Below are 19,167 nucleotides of genomic sequence, written 5' to 3'. Positions count from 1 at the left end.
AACATATATTTCTTTTTCTGGGATTGGGGAGATTAAAAAAACTAATTATGTAATCTTAAAGAACAGAGTACTTTTGTGGATTATCTCTCAGATCATGTTATTATACAGTCTTGAGAAATTGCATACATGGTTCTTATTCCCATGCACAGAGCTTCTATCAGTTTCTTCTTTGTTATTTATATAAACCACATAACTTACTTTGCATCACAGCCCTGTTAAATTTAAATCTTGTGGTTTAAGAAAATGATGGCATGAGAATTAATGTTTAGAACTATGTGTCCTTCAGCTGGATAATGTCAGCAGTCAGTGGAGTGCTCTTCAAAGCATCATTATAAATAGGAGATCAACAGTGCCATCAAATGACCCATATGTTATTGCAGTTTCCAGCACATGGGCAGACCTGTCAAGTGTGAGTTCATGGATATCCCATGAAGAAAATGTCACCAAAAATAATAATAATAATCACTAAGGGCATTCATTCTCAAAATGTCTTTTGACAATTATAAGTTAGATCCATACAGTAAGACTTCCATCTACATCTATAGTGGCAATTACTAGATGTGAGATGACAGCAAATTTAAAGAAAATGGAAATTTCTTGGGAATTTGTTTTATTCACTTGAAAAGCAGAAGAATCTTAGAGTATTTTGCCTTCCTTGATTAAGAACAAGCACTTCATTATTATGTTTATATATATATATGGCTTGAAATTTGCATGCTGTGTGGTGAAGTACAGCCTTGCTGCACTCCACCACAGTCACCTAATATACTGGTTTTCATAAATTAAGGAACAAAGAGAAAAACCCCAATAACTTGGAGAGAAAAGGGGAAAAAAAATCTAAGTCAGTTATTATGTAAAAAGTGACACAGAGTCTGGTTATCATATAAATGAGTGACACTGTCAACAGTATAAGCGAATGAGCTACAACATAAAGATGGGTGTTTTGGAATGATTTTTCATTTTTGTGTCTGCAATGAGAACAAGACATTTCATGACCACAAAATTTTTAGATGTGGCTGCAAGACATTTAACTGATGAATACAGGTGGTGAGCCAGCGTAAGAATAGAGGCTGGCCAAAGTCAGGTGGAGGTAGCCAGATGTTTGCATGTAAGTTATTCTGTGGTTCACAGTCACAAACAGCATACTGGAGATACAGGTAAGGAATGTCATGGGCTACAACCACAGTGGGTGACTGATATCTCTGTTTGCTGAGATATCAGGAGTGCTACCCTGAATTGATTATGATCTGACCTCGTGTCAGCTACAGGAATATTCGTATCTGCTTCCAGCATGTGCAGAAGGCTTAATGAAGGTGATCTGTATGCTAGGCAACCACTAGTTTGCCTGCCTCTATCCCACAGGAGAGAACATTTGAAATGGACCAGACTCCATATCAACTAGAGCCACAATCAATGGGGTATTGTTCACAGGCGAGTCCTGATTTGCTGTACAAACTGATGTCAGGTATTCTCTGATCTGGCGAGAACCAGAGACACGCTATCATCCCTGTAATATCTGTGAAAGGAGCAGTGGAAGTAGTGTGATGCTTTGAGTAGGCATCTTGTTAGGCAGATCACTGACCTGTATGTGCTTCCTAATGGAACCATGAACACTGCAACTTATAGAGATGAGGTCCTGAACCCCTATACTGTATGTAGGTGTGATAGGGGAGACGTTTATCTTACAAGACAATAATGTTTGTCCTCATGGACCTATATGTGCTGGCCATCCAGGTCTCCGGACCCTAATTATGTTGAGTATGTTGGGGATACTCAAGTTAGGTGTGTTGCTGCTCTTAACCCTCCCCCAGCCTAAAACCTTGAAAGACTTAAGACAGCTTTGCAGGAGAAATGAATGTTGTTACCAACTGAGCTTCTGGACATCATCATAAACATTATGAGATGTGCTGTATTGTAGTGAGGGGTTCCACATTCCTTATTATGGAATTTTGACATGCTGATTTTGATCTCTTGTTTTTGACAATTGTGTGTGTACCCATTTGTTACTGAATTAAACTATTTCTTTAAAATTTTTGTGGGTGTTTCTTTCACATCTCATATCATACTGCCTTTCATTGAATTGCATAAAAATTCATCATACAGTTTTTGAGTTGTGATTTTTTCTTTGTTTCTTAATTTATGTAAACCAGTGTGTATCATAGTCAGTTTATAAGCTTTTGTTGATTCAATGATTATTTTTATCCATGTATAACTACTAGCGTTGCAACAGATTATGTGGACGACTTATGTATTTGGGTGTTTATCAGTGTGTGAAGAAAAAAAAAATCATGCTCTTATAAGTGATACAAGACCATTTATTTTTTTATTACCCCCACCTCTCATTTTTGCTATGTTTTCACTTATGACATGGATTGAAATGGGGGGGGGGGAAACAATTTCTTCTCTGTTGTTATAACAAATGTTGGAAACAATCAGTATCAAAAACTTACTAAAAAAAAACTCCAGTTGGTGACAGTAATCATACTTCACTGGCCTGGGAAGTGGCTAAGCATATGGATATTCAGTTTAGAAAAGGTTCCATGTCAAACTTATGATCAATTAAGGAGAATACTAGGCTCAGTCTCATAGTGTCAGTTGATGGATGGTAAGGATATGAGCAGTACCTGTAAAGTATTTAACATTAATGATGCAATATTGGAATGTGTCCCTACTGTTTGAAGAATAAACTGTGGGGTGAAATGAATGTGCAGTCTTATTTAGCAAGAGATTTTTAAGAATAAAGATGATGTAGAAGAAATGCAGTATGCATAAAGATGATGTCTATTATGAAAGTTATAAGGCGCTGACCATCAGAGTTACAACTATTGTACTGTAAGCTAAGCATGGGTATGAAAAGAAACTGGCTCTACCAGCTAAAGACAATTCAGAATTTTATCATTATTTTGCAAGTAAAGGAAAGAATGAATGCAAAGGAATAATCCATGTTAATGAAGATGGTATGCAAGTGGCCAGATGTAGATACAAACGATTGTTCAGCTAATGAGTGCCCCTTGTGCTAAAAGCTATCAACCTGTATGTATGCAACATGGAGCTCGATACTACCTCCACACTCGAGGAAGAACCTCAGGTATATGAGTAGGAGGTACTAAAGCTGTTTCATAAACTGCATATGAATTTGATAGGGACTGATAGAAGATCATCGTGGATACTTAGTGTTTAGCCAAACTGGCTGTTCCTTTCACCTGGTTATATAATTTGAGTATTCAGCCCAAGGAAGATTCTAAGGATAGGACAGAATGTATAATAATCCTGTTGCACAAAGATGGTGCAAAGATTGATGTGTCTGATTATCAGTATCTGGAGTGGTGATGAAGATTTTTGGAAAAGTTGGTCAGAGATCATGTACAGAAATGAGTTGACAGAGAATCTATACCTTACAATGAAGATGGGTTCATTAAAGGAAGATCATGTTTGAGTAACTTGCTCACATTCTATAATAATGTGATGGCTGGGTTAGAGAATTTATGCAAACGCTGTCCATGCTGAAAATCATATGTGCTGTATAAGCGGATGGCTGACTAACAGATATCAAAAAGTGCTGTATGGGAGATGCGAGTGCAAGATTTAAGGTGACCAATAGTGTATCTCAGGGATTAGTCCTTAGTCTATTGTTATTCCATCTTTACATTAATGACAGGAAGTATTTAACTGGAGGCATACAGCTATTTGAATGATGCAAAGATAGGTAGTTTAATCAGGAATGCAACTGACATGCAATGTTTGTGGAATGATTTGAATAAATTGTGATTGTGGGCATGTGAAAATGCTGTCAGTTCAGTGTTAGTAAATGTAAAGTTATACGCTTTGGTGTAGTGAGATATTTAGTGGTATATCATATTGGCAGGATTATGCTAAAAGAAACTGACCAGGCTTTTAGGGATCTTGGAGTTTTAGTAGATAGGAATCTGAAATTCAGGGATCATATAGCAAAAAATTACAAAAACAACTCAAGAATAATTGCAACTGAAATGAACATCAACATGTAAGAATAAGGAAGTAATTTTGCCTCTTTTGGAGGCTTTGATGCAACCTCATGCAGACTAATTTTTGCAGATTCTGTTTCTGAGGTGATGCAGATACAGTTGAAGAGGTTAAAGATCATATCTGGACAATGGAATGAAGATTATGAGGAGACATTGAGAATTTGTGGACTGCAGATTCTAGCAGACAGAAGAAAGGGGTGATAATAGAGACCTACAAACTTCTGAAAGGGTCATATGGGCTACCATTAGATGGAATTTTTCATTTTATGGAGGTGGGAGAGAGGACAAGGAAGCATCCACGGGAGTTAAAAATGAATGCATTCAAGAAAGGAGTGAGAACTAGATTTTTCTCTCACAAGAATGGGTGCATGACTGGAATGGACTTTGATACATTGATAGTCAGACACATCAGTCTTTGCACCACCTTTGTGCAACAGGATTATTATATAATTTGAGGTGAGGGCAGATAGTGAATGATTTCAAGAAAAGATATGGTGTGGGCAATATTGTGGCCTCCCTCGATGAGTCCCTGATTCCCTGGAGGTCTCTTGTAGTAATAATAAAATCCTTAGATCTAAAATTGTGCTTATTCCATCACTGAGTAAGAAGTAAGCTAATTACTGTTGTCTGCTTCTAATCTATTTTAGGATCATGGTTAATTCCTCATGCCATGATAAAATTATGCGTACATATCCTGTCCTCTCATTGGTCATATTCTGTTACAACAAAATCGATGATAATCAAGAAAATAGGCACTTGTAATGATCACTATTCCCACTAGATGAGAAGTAAGATGATTACAATAAAAACAATTTGCTACTACATAAAACATGAAACAGTCTGTATTACATAAGTTAAAACTGACAAATTAAAACTTCTCCTTTTTTTTACTCTACTAAAAATTTCCACTTTAACTTAGAATCAATACAATAAAATACTTTGTAAAGTAAATACTTCTTTTTCAACTTTCCAAGTTTCGATATCCATTAATAACAGTCAGATTCTGCATATTCAATACTCAGTAAGAAATAAGCTAATTACTGAAAAATTAGCATTATTCAACTCTTATATCATGAAATATATATACAGTATATATAATTTGTACATCACACTCAGAAAAGGTAAACCTTTCTTATATTAGCACAGTAAACTCTTGATTTAACGGACTATTAGGGGCTAAGGGTTGTCCATAAAATTGAAAGTCCGTTAAATCGTGAATCTTAGGAATAGTATTGAAAATAAAACACTTTCAGTGGTTCAGTATTAATATGTTTTAATGAGAACATTTTTATGTAAATACCATTTTACTGAGGATTGGGCTTGAAAAAAAGCATCAAGTTTCAGTTGCTTTTCACTTTTATACTGTTTCTTAATAATTAACCATTGAAATTGCCAAAAATGTTTGTAATAAGCAATCACCTCTGGATCTGAAGATGTGCCAATGAATGAGATGATGTCGTCCATGTGTTCTCTAACCACCGATAGTTTTGAACCAGCTGGAACTGCTTCTTCTTCCTCGTTGTCAACCGCCTGATCGCCCCACAGAACATCTTCAGCAATCTCTTCCTGGCTGAGAATTTGGTAGCCTGGGTCGCCCTTGTTGATGTCTAGCCATTGTTCAGTGTCATTCTCACTGACATTATCACCAGTGTGCATCAAAGTTTCATGGAAATCAGAGGTTTCAAAACCTCTGAAATTGTATTCTGGTCCACTCCCATTCAGTAACTTGGTCCAGCTATTAACCAATGTTGTAGTCTTTATCGCCTTTCGAACAGCAGTAAAATTAAAGATGGTGGACTTGATGTTGTATGCATGCAAATTATGAAGTGTCCTGGCTCCTCTTGTATCTTCTTTGGGATTGTTTTCATTCTCCAAGACAACCATAACCTCTTTAAGAAACTTCTTTTTATACAACCTCTTGCAGACAACAATGACTCCCTGGTCTATAGGCTGTATTATAGAAGTGGTGTTTGGAGGAAGGAAGATAAATTTTATTCTTCCATTCCTACTAACCAACTTCTCAGCATTAGGATTGGGCTGATGCATTATCAAGAAGTAAAACAGCTTTTACATCTTCAGGAGAGATTTTCAAGACTACTACTTGATAGTTTTGCGCTTCAGGTATAAAGTTGATAGAAAAACCAGTCGGAAAAAATGTCACTTGTAAACCAGGCATCCCTTGAGCTGGAATAGATGACAAGTAACTGGTTCATAACATTCTTTAAAGTGCGAGGCTTTCGTACTCTTCTGACTACCATCAACTTGAGGCGATGTATGGCATCAGCATTAACACATAGTAGGGCTGAAATGCGCTCCTTGTTTAATTTGTGGCCACGCTAATCTCATGTTTGTTTGCGAGGATATTTTCAGGAACAGTATGATAGAACAGGCTAGTCTCATCTGCATTGTAAACTTGAGACAAAATAAGACCCTCAGATTCAATGACCTCATTGATGTTTCTGAAGAGCTCAACTTGTTCGTTATTGGCACCCAATGCTTCACCACATGTTTGCCTGTTCATAATGCCATGGCGTTTACGGAAGTGCCAAAGCCACCCATCACTTGCCTGTAACTATATGCCTGTGTGTTGTGCCAGTTTTTCAGCAGCCGACCTTAGTTTTCAACACCATGAACAACACCACTAGACCACTGTTAAATGAATCAATTGTAAACTCCTTCTAAATTCTTATGCTTGGCCAACTTCACATGTTTCTTATTTGCCACAGTGAAACCACTTGGAGCTCTCAACGCTATATTTTAGCAAAAACTGGGTAAGTTTGTCTTTATTTTTGCATATGTCTGAAACTGTTTGCTTTTTCACCCTGTAAAGTTCACAAATGTGAGCAACAGATGCACCATTTTCCAACTTATTAACTCAAGTTTCTGTGCTATCTTCAAGTTTACTCATTTTCTTTTAACTCCAGACATATTAACTGATACAGTATTAATAATGATTAATAACGGTTTAACTAAAAATGACTCCAGCAACAGCTAAACACCACGTGTTTTGCACTAGCAATGCTACTGATGCTATGCTACAGAACCAAAGCAAATGCATGCGAACTATTAAGAGTACGCACAAAATATCATGAATATGTGCAAATGTCTGAAGACGCAATTTATAAACACTGCCAATCGCTTCCGATTAACCCCATCGGATTATTTTTTTATTAATTATTTCATTATCTGTATTTATTTGACAAATTATGTTCGTTGAATCGTGGTCCGTTAAATCGAGATTTTACTGTACTATGGATTTGGTATCATATTACCAAAATATTAGATAATCCCAAAAACCCTATTCTAGAAACCTAACATGGAACTTGGAAGTTTAACATGAAACCCAACCTGGAAGTCACTAAATGCTTCCAGTAAGCAGGATGGAAGTCTTACACTGGATGATGAAATTCATCTTTCACCTAAAGAAGTTACAGGCATCTATGATATTTGAAGAGATTTGAATCTGCAGTCTGTTAATTGTTTAGAGATATTGTCTACTTGGCCAACCAGGATGGCAAATACAGTGTTTTGCTCTTTCCTCATATCATTGATGGGATCACATAGACATCTTAAGACTGCAACATTGGTTGCAAGATCAAATGCTGTAGAGTGCAAACGCCACTTCTACTAAGCTACACAGACTCGTTATTACTGGTCAAAATGGTCATGAAAAATGACATATACATCATCTTTTCTAATTAAGGAATCTTCATGACAATGTTATCTGATGTATGCCAAAGCATCCAAGTCATTGTTGGAAACAGGTTTAGTATACTGCCTTTACTAATGGTACTACAAATTTCCATGATGAGCATTGACTTGGATGCTTTGGCATACATCAGATAACATTGTCATGAAGATTCTTTAATTAGAAAAGATAGACGTACATGTCATTTTTCATGACCATTTTGACCAATAATAACGGGCCTGTGTAGCTCAGTAGAAGTGGCATTTCCACTCTACGGTGCTTGACCGCACGACTTGAATTTGAATCTAGTCGTTGACTAGAGGAACATTTTGCCGGCCGAGTGGTTAGCGTATCTGCTCTCCTGCCATGGGCATGGGTGTTTGTGATTGTCAGTGAAAATAATAGTGGTGGTGGGCAGTAGATGGCGCTGATGTAGATGATGGTAGTTGCAATTCATTGTAGTTGGTGAATTGAGTGGCAGAGACAGAGTTATAGAGTAGGGGTTCTCCCTAGATGAGTCTTTGGACTCCATGGAGGTGTCATGTAATAATAATAATAAAAAGATCAGACAGCAACTGAAAATATGTTCATACATACATAGAGGTGTGCAGCTTGATCTGATTATTGCATATTAAGGTGTCAGTCACAACATTGCCAGGTCATAGAAGCGTGTGGAGCAAACTGTGTCTTGGAAGCAGGTTTAGTGTGCTGCCTTTGCTAATGGTGCTACAAATATCCATGATGAGCATTGACTTGGATGCCTTGGCATACATCAGATAACATTGTCATGAAGATTCCTTAATTAGAAAAGATAGATGTAAATATCATTTTTCATGACCATTTTGACCCAGTAAGGTTTGAGCATGCTTTTTGCCAAAGTAGCACAGATGTTCACAAAGCTCTTTGAATGGACATGCTCTTTCTGTCACGTCTTTGATACATTATGATCATGTAGCGCAGTTCTTACAGCACATTATTACAGGGTATGAAATTTGGTGTGCCACATTACATCAGAAACCCCCCCCCCCACACACACACACAAAAAAATCAAAGTTGGAAAGCACCCATCAAATCTACCCTCCTCCTCCACATTCATTTCATATACATGCACTGCCAAAAATTCAAAGCACTACCATTAACAAATAAGAAGTTCATAGCAGTTGCTTTGTAATATTAAGGATGTGTTTCTTGTTAAGTTTCTTAACTACATTGATGTGCTGAATGCCAAACACTACTACATGGCACTCTGGATCAGTTGATTTATTTTTAACAGTGTTAATGTATCACATAGTTTGTCCCATAGACCGTTGATCATGTAGTTTATTTTCTACAGCTTCATGTGAGTAGTGCTAAACATGCTTGTTTGTAAATGTGCTGGGCTTTTGCCGAGTGAAACTTGTTTTTAATTTTGATATAGTTTGGTATTAAATTAGTCTCTCAGCACATTTAAGAAGGCTAACCTGTTCAGTTGCTGCATCAATTTTAACTTCCACTTACTGAATTGTTGTCTTGCATATGACATTGTCTCCGTGAAGAATTCTTGAGCATATGGAAAGGTTTATGTGTTTGCTGTACATGTTGATTTATTTTTAATGTTAAAAATAAAACATAAGCCTTTCCACATGTTTTACACTGGATCAGTTTTATTCATTACACACCCACATCATTTCACATTTCATTGCAAATTGGGTTGGTGCCTGAAAGCACCATGCTTCATGACAACAGTGTACCTCAAACACATTCTGTCATCCATACATGAATAGATTGTGTTTGTTATAACGAAAGTTCTGGACCATCTGACATTTACATATGATGGTATCATACTTGCTTTTTTTTTATCTCATATTTTTTTTTATCATATCTTGCAGTATGCAAGTAATAATGTTTATTATTACTTGCATACTGCTGTAACCTTTGGTTTGGCACATTATGACTTTTGCTATTCTTGCAACAATAAACACCTAATCTACTGACCAACCTCCTTATTTATCCCCAAGTCACTTAGAGAAAAATTTTCTCTGCACCTGTAAAACCTTTTAGCAAATTATATATTTGTCATATTCTCTCATTTCTATCAGTCAATTTCTATAACACAGTCTGTCTTCATAGAGAGCATTCTACAGACCACTCATCTTAGTCTCGTACCACTGGATTTTCTTCATTACTTCTTCATCTCCAGTAAATCCAGATAACTAGTATATATAAACAGTAATTCTTGTATAGCAGTATCACAGTCACATGAAGTGAGAAAGAGAATTCATCAGTGTGTTTTTCAGTTACGAAGTAATCCTGTGAACTACTTTGGCTGCTTTTGTAATATTTCTCCTGGACTTCAACTCTTTATTCCTCTTCTCCCACCACCACCAACTCCTAGCCTCATGATTCCCCAGAGTCTAGTTCTCAGTATTGTACACAGCATGTATTACATCCCACTTTTCCACATCCAACTGACATCCGTTATTCTTTGCCTTTTGTCCACGCTGTCAGCCTGTTCAAATCATTCTGTAGAATTTCTATATATCAATTTCATTAACTACCCTGTTTTGCATCAGCAAACAGCTGATGATGTATATATCATTGATGTACAAATTAAATAGCAGTGGTCTATTATATCACTAGTCACCTGCCTTCTGGATTTTCCTCCTCCATATTGGTATCTCTCTCTCTTCATCAACCATTCTTATATCCACATTGAATGATAAAAGCACGTAAACACAAGAAAGATATTTAATTAACCAGATATTTCGGTCTGGAAATAGCAGACCATCCTCAGTGGTATTACAAGAACAGTTATTAAAAATACAAGCTAGAATATTAACAATAGATCGTTTAAAATAGAACAAGCTGTGTGATGTTATATCACTAAGTATGAAACAGAATATTTTGAAGTAGAGACATGATTTTAAAAAAAAAATTAATGAGTAATCTTGATTAGACTTTCCCAGATTTTTGATATAGATATACAGTCATTACATTAGTAATCTGGGAAAGTCTAATCAAGATTACTCATTAATTTTTTTATTTTTATTATTTTTTATTTTTTTAATCATGTCTCTACTTCAAAATATTCCGTTTCGTACTTAGTGATATAACATCACCGGCTTGTTCTATTTTAAACAATCTATTGTTAATATTCTAGCTTGTATTTTTTATAACTGTTCTTGTAATACCACTGAGAATGGTCTGTTATTTTCCAGACCGAAATATCTGGTTAATTAAATATTTTTCTTGTGTTTACGTGCATTTATCATTCAGTCTTATGTCACAAGTATCCTTAAAACAGCAAATTCTATATCCACATTACCGCTTTATATCTATCTCCCATTTGTCCTAGTTTGTGTGACAGAATTCCATGCAGTATCCTATCAAATGCCTTTGCTAAGTTCATTAGTATCATCACGTAGACATCCATCTCAAGTACTGTGCTGTTATAAATCACTAAGGCATGACCTGTCTTTTGCCTTCTCTTGATATACTGATTAGGCTATAACTTTCTGCCACTGTATTGGAGTTTCCTTTATACAATGAAACTATTATGCCCTCTTTCCACTTTTTTGGACCTACAGGAGCTGAGACCAAAATAGCCTAATCAGAGGCACTGCAAATTACATCTATCTTTAGCCATATTCACATTAAGGTTATGCAATATTCTAAGCACCCCAATTCATCTATCTATTCCTACATAAGTCTCCGTTGCAGATGTGACATGGACTATGTGAGAGTCACTTCTTTCCCTATCATCAGCATTCATTAAATTTATCTTTCCATATAGTCATTTTTCCTTTTACTCTCCACTTAGCAAAATAACTCTTTGGGATTTTCTTTGGTCCACTCAGTTGGATTCCTCTATTAATCTGATTTTGCTTTCCTTATCATATTTAGTTACTGGAATTTGATCACCTTTCTCCTGTATACCCTCCACAACTTTTGCAGATCTTGTTTAATGAGGCTACCCAACCTTTGACTTCAACCTGATTTATCCTCCTGACTGTCCCCCCCCCCCTAAGTATTCAGTCTGACACTGCTTTTTTCAAAAACCCCTTGACCATCTTCCAGTTCCTTTCTAATATCTTCATATTTAATATGAATTTAGACTGATGCTATCTGTTCACTGTACTAATTTTTCTCTGGAATCACATATCTGTGGTCTCTAGTCCTTTTAAAATATTTTATTGCTAACTGAACTCGCATATCCATGAGTTAAAATCCATTTGAACTGTTTATTTTATATATATAATCAGTATATATAGTTTCTCTCTCATTCCATTTAAATGTGCTCATTTGGCTCAACACCATAAGCTCTGTTTAGTCTGTCATCTATTTTCATATTTAATTTATCATCTTGGTTGATAAATTATTAATGATTTCAGATGACAGTAATGATATTAAGCTAAATAACTGGGAGACTTCCACATTACCTTTAAGGAATTGCAAAGAACTGACTAATGCTTCTGACCTAATGTCTAGTACTCACTTTCACATGGTGTGCTCATTTGCTGTGTATCCACATACTATACAAACAAGGATGGGCTGACAATTTGGGATTTAGTTGACTAGATTTTATTTTGTGTCGCCTTAAACCAGAAACAAACATAATGTTATAACACAATGAAATGTCTTGCTGTGTGCATCATTGCCGGTTAAACAAGGCCACCACTGTTTTCCTTAGGGACCAGGGTGAAAAAATTAACTACCAGAACAAATATAAGCAAAGCCCAAGAAATATACTTGCACATGGTGGCAAGTAGTTGCAGACCAGACAAAACAGCATATTTTTTATTTAAAAAAAAAACTTTCTAAACACAATCTTTTTAACTTGGTGAATATACAGAAGAATACATCATATAAAGAGTCATTCTAAGGTACCTGAGGCAAATAAGGCCCAGTGTCTAATAAAGCCCATTTAAAAAAAAATCACATTTACAGTAAGTTGCGTCAGTTTGGTTTCTTACACACACAGAGAGGATGCAATAAGCAATGGCAAATCAGTGGCGGCATATTGCCTAGCGACTGTATTGTGTCAGTTTGACCTAGACCTTTGTGGGAGGTGGTTGTGTCTTCCTGTTTAATAATATTATGCTGCAATGATTCATAAGTTTTAATTAAAAATATTGTTCTTTTCGCATTCTTTTTATATTTAAATGGTTCTTTCAACATTCAGTTTTATGATAAAAAATGTTTTAATTGATTTGAATTCATATTTTACGTGAAGATGGATGTGATCTAATGTAGTTCGAGGCAGTTAATATGGCCCAGTAAATTTGTGATGGGCCTTATTAAACTGTTATAATTTATGATTTTATTTTTTGGTGATTGCTCATAATAGTTACTTATTTTATTGCTAAAGGCCTCTGAAAATGTCAGAAGTTAAGAAGAAACGGAGTCTTTGGACTGATGAAAGACTAGAAGCAGCTATGAAAGCTGTGCAAAGAGGACAATTATCACAACATGCAGCATCAGAACACTATGGAAAACCTAGCTAACAAAAGAACAAGAGAAGAACTTGGTAGAAAATAAAAAAGTTTGCTTCAATTGGCGTCCCTTTAACTCCAAAAGATTTTGCGAACAAAATGAAATTAGGAATAACTTCAATAAAGAAAGTGGCCTCACAGGAAAAGATTGGTTGAAGTTATTTTTAAAGAGAAACCCAACAGTTTCTAAACGTAAAGCTCAATTTTTGAATCCTGCTCGAGCTGTAAGAACATGTCCTAATCCTCCATCTTGTGATTCAGATAACTCCAATGATGAGATTCCATTGGCAAATCTAAAAACAAAGAACTCTTTGTAGTCATCGTTTCATGAGTTAATGCCATCGCCAAATTATGCAGTTGTAAAGGCAACACCACAAAGAAAAGCATCAAATTATAAGGGCCAGAGAGTGACCAAAGATCTTTTCAAAGAAAAGGATAGTAAGAAAGAGAAGGCTGCCACTAAAAAACAAGAAGAACCAAAAATAAATAAAGGAACAAACAGAGTGTCAAAAGAGGAGTGGTTGAAAAGAAGAAAAGGTTGCTGATATGAGGCAATGCACACGGTGTCTTAAATGGTACCATGAAGATTGTGTTGGTCTCACCAAAGAAGAATGTGGCGTATTTGTATGCTGCCCTTATGACTGTTCTGAAGCTAATAATTATGATTAAAATGAATAAATACAGTCATCCCTCGACTTACGTCAGGGTTCCGTTCCACCAGGCAGAACGTAAGTCGATACATTAAATCAACAGAGTTATAGGGGTTAGGGACTTAGCCATAATAAGTGTGCTGTCATTTTAATTTTTCAACCTGATCATAAAACTGTACTGTGCACTGCCACGCCACTATAAAACAGGAGAATAATCACCAAATCTTCCTCCACAATCACATCTTCATTACCTTCCCTATGTGAAGGACCAGGCTGTGGCTCTTCTGGTATAACCTATGTTTTTTTGATGAAAATGTCCGATGTGCTTTGCTTATTCCTCTTTTTCTTTTCATCATAAATTTGTTTATAGCAAACAAATGCATCATGTAATTTCTTTTCTACTAATAAGTAGCGTTCTACATTGGGATCCTTGTTTTCAGTCATTTTGAGAATATCGCTAACTGCACAGAACATTTCTGCAAGACCCTTCACTGTGAATTGCTCAACTATCTCTTCTTGTTTCTGTTTTTCCTTTTCTTGTTCTTCCTCTTCTGCAAGATGTTGTTCCTCCAGTTCGACCAATTCTTTGTTGGTCAAGTCTTCATGGGCACTTCCTATGAGTTGAACTAGTCATCATTCACTTTGAGATTCAAGTTGTTTGCTAGGCCCACTATTTCTTCACTCAATTTACAAAGGTCTTCAATTTTTTCAATACTTCCAAAATCATGCACAAATTATTTTTAATGTCTTTTTCCTGCCACTCATGCATTGAGGGATCACTTTGTCCCAAACTACAACAATATTTTTAATAGCAGCATAAATATTGAATGCTTTCCAGAATTCCATGTGAGTCTAGTCGTTTCCTTCAGTAGTAGAAATGGCTTGTGAAAAATTTCTCCATAGATAATAAACCTTAAACACTACTAGAACTCTCTGATAAATCGGTTGGTGAAGATCACTGATATAAGATGGATGACCTGGAGCATTATCAAGAATTAATAAAATTTTAAATTCTACATTTTCTTTCCCACAACAGCTTTCCATTTCACTCGCATTACAGTTGATTAAGGCATCTACAAACAATTTTTGAGTCATCCACGACTTCTTATATCTCCGCTAATGAACTGGAAGAATATGCTTCCTAATGTTTTTGAAGGCTCGTTGATTCTCACTGTGCCATATCACAAATGGTTTCAGTTTATATCCAGCCACATTATCCCCTAACAGAATCGTAACACGGTCTTTAAGAGCTTTGAAATCAGACATAGATTTTAGCTTTTGTAGATGAATTGTCTGCTAAAGCATTTTTTCCGAAACAAGGAGGTCTCATCGATATTAAATATTTGCTGTAGCAAATAATTTTCCTCCGTAATCATTTTATTCAATTTTTCCACAAATCCCTTGGCAGCCTTCTCAGCAGATTCCCATGTATTTTCACATTATGCAGTGCAAAACGCTGCTTGAAACTCATGAACCAACCGGAAGAAGCATTGAATTCATAGTCATAATCGAGTTCTGCTTTCTCCTTCAACATGTTGAAGAGACTTGATGCTTTAGCAGTTTTGGTCATAGTGCTAATTAGTATGTGCTTTCGGTTGGTTCAGGTCCTCTGAATGATGGAAGTAGCTTTTCTAATTACTGATAGGATTTTTTTTGTTGCTTCATCACTATTGTCAATTTAATGGAAGCATATCTTACACAGCCTCTACGATTTTATCCTTATTTTTCAAAATGGTCCTCACTGTAGGATGAGACCATCCGAAGTTGTGTGATCACGGTGAGAGGCTTACCAGCTTCATGTAGCTTTATAACTTACAACTTCGTTTCAAGATCAATTGCTTGCTTCTTTTTCTGTTATTCTTCACTATGTTTTTTGACTGGGCATTGAGGTGGGGGGCAAAACATTGCAAAATAATTAACAATAAATACAAATAACCTATTTCTCAAACACAAAATCAACAGAAGAACTGTTGAAGCCAAATGAGGTTGTTGCTAATGTGCTGTTGCCACTGCGCATGATGCATTACTAAATAAAAACCTTTTTACTTTACGGTTGCTTATGTCTTGTTCAAAAGTATAGTTGAAAATGTTATTTATATGTTATTTATTTCCTTATGGGATCACGGACTTAAGTCGAGGGATGACTGTAATTAAAAATAATTGTTATATTCTTTTTGGAATATTTAATTTTGTTCAAGGGCTTTACTAAACTACAATGGTTTAATAAGCCCACACAAGGTATTTTTTAAAGACTTGGTTAAAATATAAATTACTGCAAGAATTGTTCTTATTTGTGTTTTTTTAATTAGTGATAATACAAACTTTAATATGAACTCTGTTGTTTCAATTAATCTAAACAATTGTCTAACTTATTCAAATTTTAAATAAGGTGGGCCTTATTTGTCTCAGTACCTTAGTAACGAAAATTAATGTAATAAATTGCATTTCCCATAGATAAATGTTTTTACTATTTTTCCTATTCTTATTATTTATTGACTTCTTCGAATAGTTTTCACACAAAAGAAATATTCTGTAACTATAATACTGCACTACTAATCACTGTATGTAACTCCTATTGACTTAAAATGGGACATACCATTAAATAACTGGGAGAGGTCTTGGGTGAGTAAAGTTTTTTGCTTGGCAAGTAGGGTTTTGCATAATTTTTCAAGCCATGAACATAAAATATATAATATAAAATATGATTCTGCTAAATAATAAATATAGGATGTTTATAAATAAATACAATAAACAATGGATAAAACTTAAGAGTTTATGGTATGACCCAAATTTATTAATGGAAAATAACAATGAAGAAATCAGTACTGATATAGAACCAATTAGATTGGAACACCTAAAAGAAGCAATGAAGGTATCAAAAAATAGAAAATCAACTGGATTTGATGGTATAAATAAAGAGTTTTAGAAGTATGATGGAGAATACTTGCATCAAAGATTCTTAAAATTAATAACTATTGGAGGAAATGCAAGATTCCATCAGATTGGTCAGAAACTAAAGTTATATCTACATTTAAGAAAGTAGATAGATGATTGTGGAAATTACAGAGGAATAAGTTTATTAAATACAAGTTACAAAATTTACAGTAAAATTTTGAATAAAAGCCTTAGAAATATTGAAAACAATTACTCTCAGAAGAACAAAATGGTTTCAGACACGGAAGGTCATGTATAGACAATATTTGTGTTTTAAAACAAATTACGGAAAAAAGACAATTTAATTTGGAGATGCATTGAACTTCATAGATTATGAGAAAACTTTTGATAAAATGCATAAAGAAAAATTATGGAGTATAATGAAAAAATAAGGGTATCCATTACAATTGGTATAAACTACACAAAGTTTACATAAAGATACAAAAATACAGTTATAGTTAGGTAATCGATTAACAGAAGAGATTGAAATTAATCAAGGTGTTAGACAGGGATGTAGGTGATCTCCAATTCCATTGAATATATATATATATATAGAGAGAGAGAGATCAGATTACTAAAACACGAAAAACTACAATAAAACAAGGTATCCACTTAACCAGAATTGTTACAGTACAATGCTCTATGCAGATGATCAGATTATGTTCCAAGACAGTGCAGATTGCCTTCGAAAATCAATTTATGAATTAAACAATATAGGCCAACATTACAATTTAAAAATTTCACAAAAGAAAATAAGTCGTCATTTAAAGGTCATCTTAGATCAAAAATAGTTCTAGAAAATAAAATAATAGAACCAGTGACATAGTTTAATTATTTCATCATCATCAAATTCCTGCCATATACCCTCAAGGAGTGTACAGGATATGATAGTACTACATGAAAAATTAACATCATTACTAACTTCCTATCTACAATTTTCCTCCAAATCAGACTGTTGATTGTCAAGACTCCAACATTATCAGATCTTATATTTCTGTCGTCTAAGGCACTTTGTACCATATCAATCCATCTATTTCTTGGTCTTCCTCTGGGTTGTTTTCCTGTCAACCTGGCAGAGAACACTTGTTTTGCTAATCTTTCCTCGTCCATTCTGTTTAAGTGACCATACCACCTGAGATTAGCTCTGCTAACGCATTCATGGATGCTGACAATGTCAAGTTCTTTCCTAATATCCTTATTTTTAATATGATATTGCCATTGATGCCATCTGTTCACACCTATAATCTTTCTCAGAACTCATATCTGCAGTCTCAAGTCTTTGGTCAAGTGTTTTGTTTCTGACCCAGCTCTCAGATCCATAAGTGAAAATTGGTTTGAACATTGTCTTGTATACAGCTAATTTAGTGTTTTGACTAATTTCTCTCTTATTCCATATGAATTTATTCAATTGACTTCCTACCATACCAGCTTTGTTGATTCTGTTGTCTATTTCTATATTTAATTTACCATTTTCACTAAAAATCATGCCTAAGTAGCTGAAATGTTTTACTTGTTCCACAGGTTTTCCATTCACAACACAGTTGACATTTTCAATGAATCTGCCTATTTTCATTGTCTTTGTCTTTTTATTGCTGACCTTCATACCATATCTATTACAACAGTTATTCAATTTAGTCAGAGAATCTTGCAGACTTGTAGCAGATTTATTTAGAAGTATAACATCGTCTGCATAAAGCAAAGAGCTGACATTAACATCTCCAATTTTGATATCAGGTTTAATACCACTTTCCTTCATAATGTGATCCATATAGATAATGAATAACAGAGGTGATGATGTACATCCTTGTCGCACACCAGATTTAACATTAAACCATCTTCCTGTACTTCCTTCAATTCTAACTGCTGACTTACAACTCAAATAAAGACTAAGTATTGCTTGATATAATGCCCCATTGACACCATATAACTGCAGCGTATTGAATAGCTTCTCTCTTGGCACCTTGTCATATGCCTTTTCCAAATCAACAAAACTTAAATACAGATCTTTGTTATATTCCCATGCTTTCTCGACTAATTGTCGTAAAGTGAAGATCTGATCCTGACAGCCTCTATTTGGCCTGAATCCAGCTTGTTCTTCACCAAGCTTTTCTTCCACAATTCTTCTCAACTGTTTCTCAAGTATATTTGAATAGATCTTGCCAGGAACACTCAGTAGGGAAATACCTCTGTAATTCTCACATTCAGTTTTATTTCCCTTTTTATATATGGGTACTATGAGAGCTCTACTCCAATCATCGGGAATTCGTCCTTCTGTCCAGGCTTTCTGAACTATGCAGTGCAGCCACTGTAAGACTCTTATACCACCATATTTCAGCATTTCTGGTCGAATATCATCTACTCCTGATGCCTTTCCACATTTCAAGACTTGGATGGCTTTTTCTACTTCAAGTATGGATAGA

The 19,167-nt window shown here is 35.2% G+C and overlaps 1 protein-coding gene across 2 annotated transcripts in view; it reads left to right on the top strand.

The window, feature by feature from the left end:
- LOC150102225 (uncharacterized) overlaps positions 1-19,167 on the top strand; it is a 274,606-nt gene that overhangs the window by 100,671 nt on the left and 154,768 nt on the right. The gene's annotated exons all lie outside the window — the stretch shown is intronic.

Source organism: Typopeltis vanoorti, chromosome 10, assembly GCF_054136105.1.
Source record: "Typopeltis vanoorti isolate ZY-2024b chromosome 10, IOZ_Tvanoo_1.0, whole genome shotgun sequence".
NCBI lineage: Eukaryota > Metazoa > Arthropoda > Arachnida > Uropygi > Thelyphonidae > Typopeltis > Typopeltis vanoorti.
This window is presented reverse-complemented; position numbering and strand designations above follow the sequence as displayed.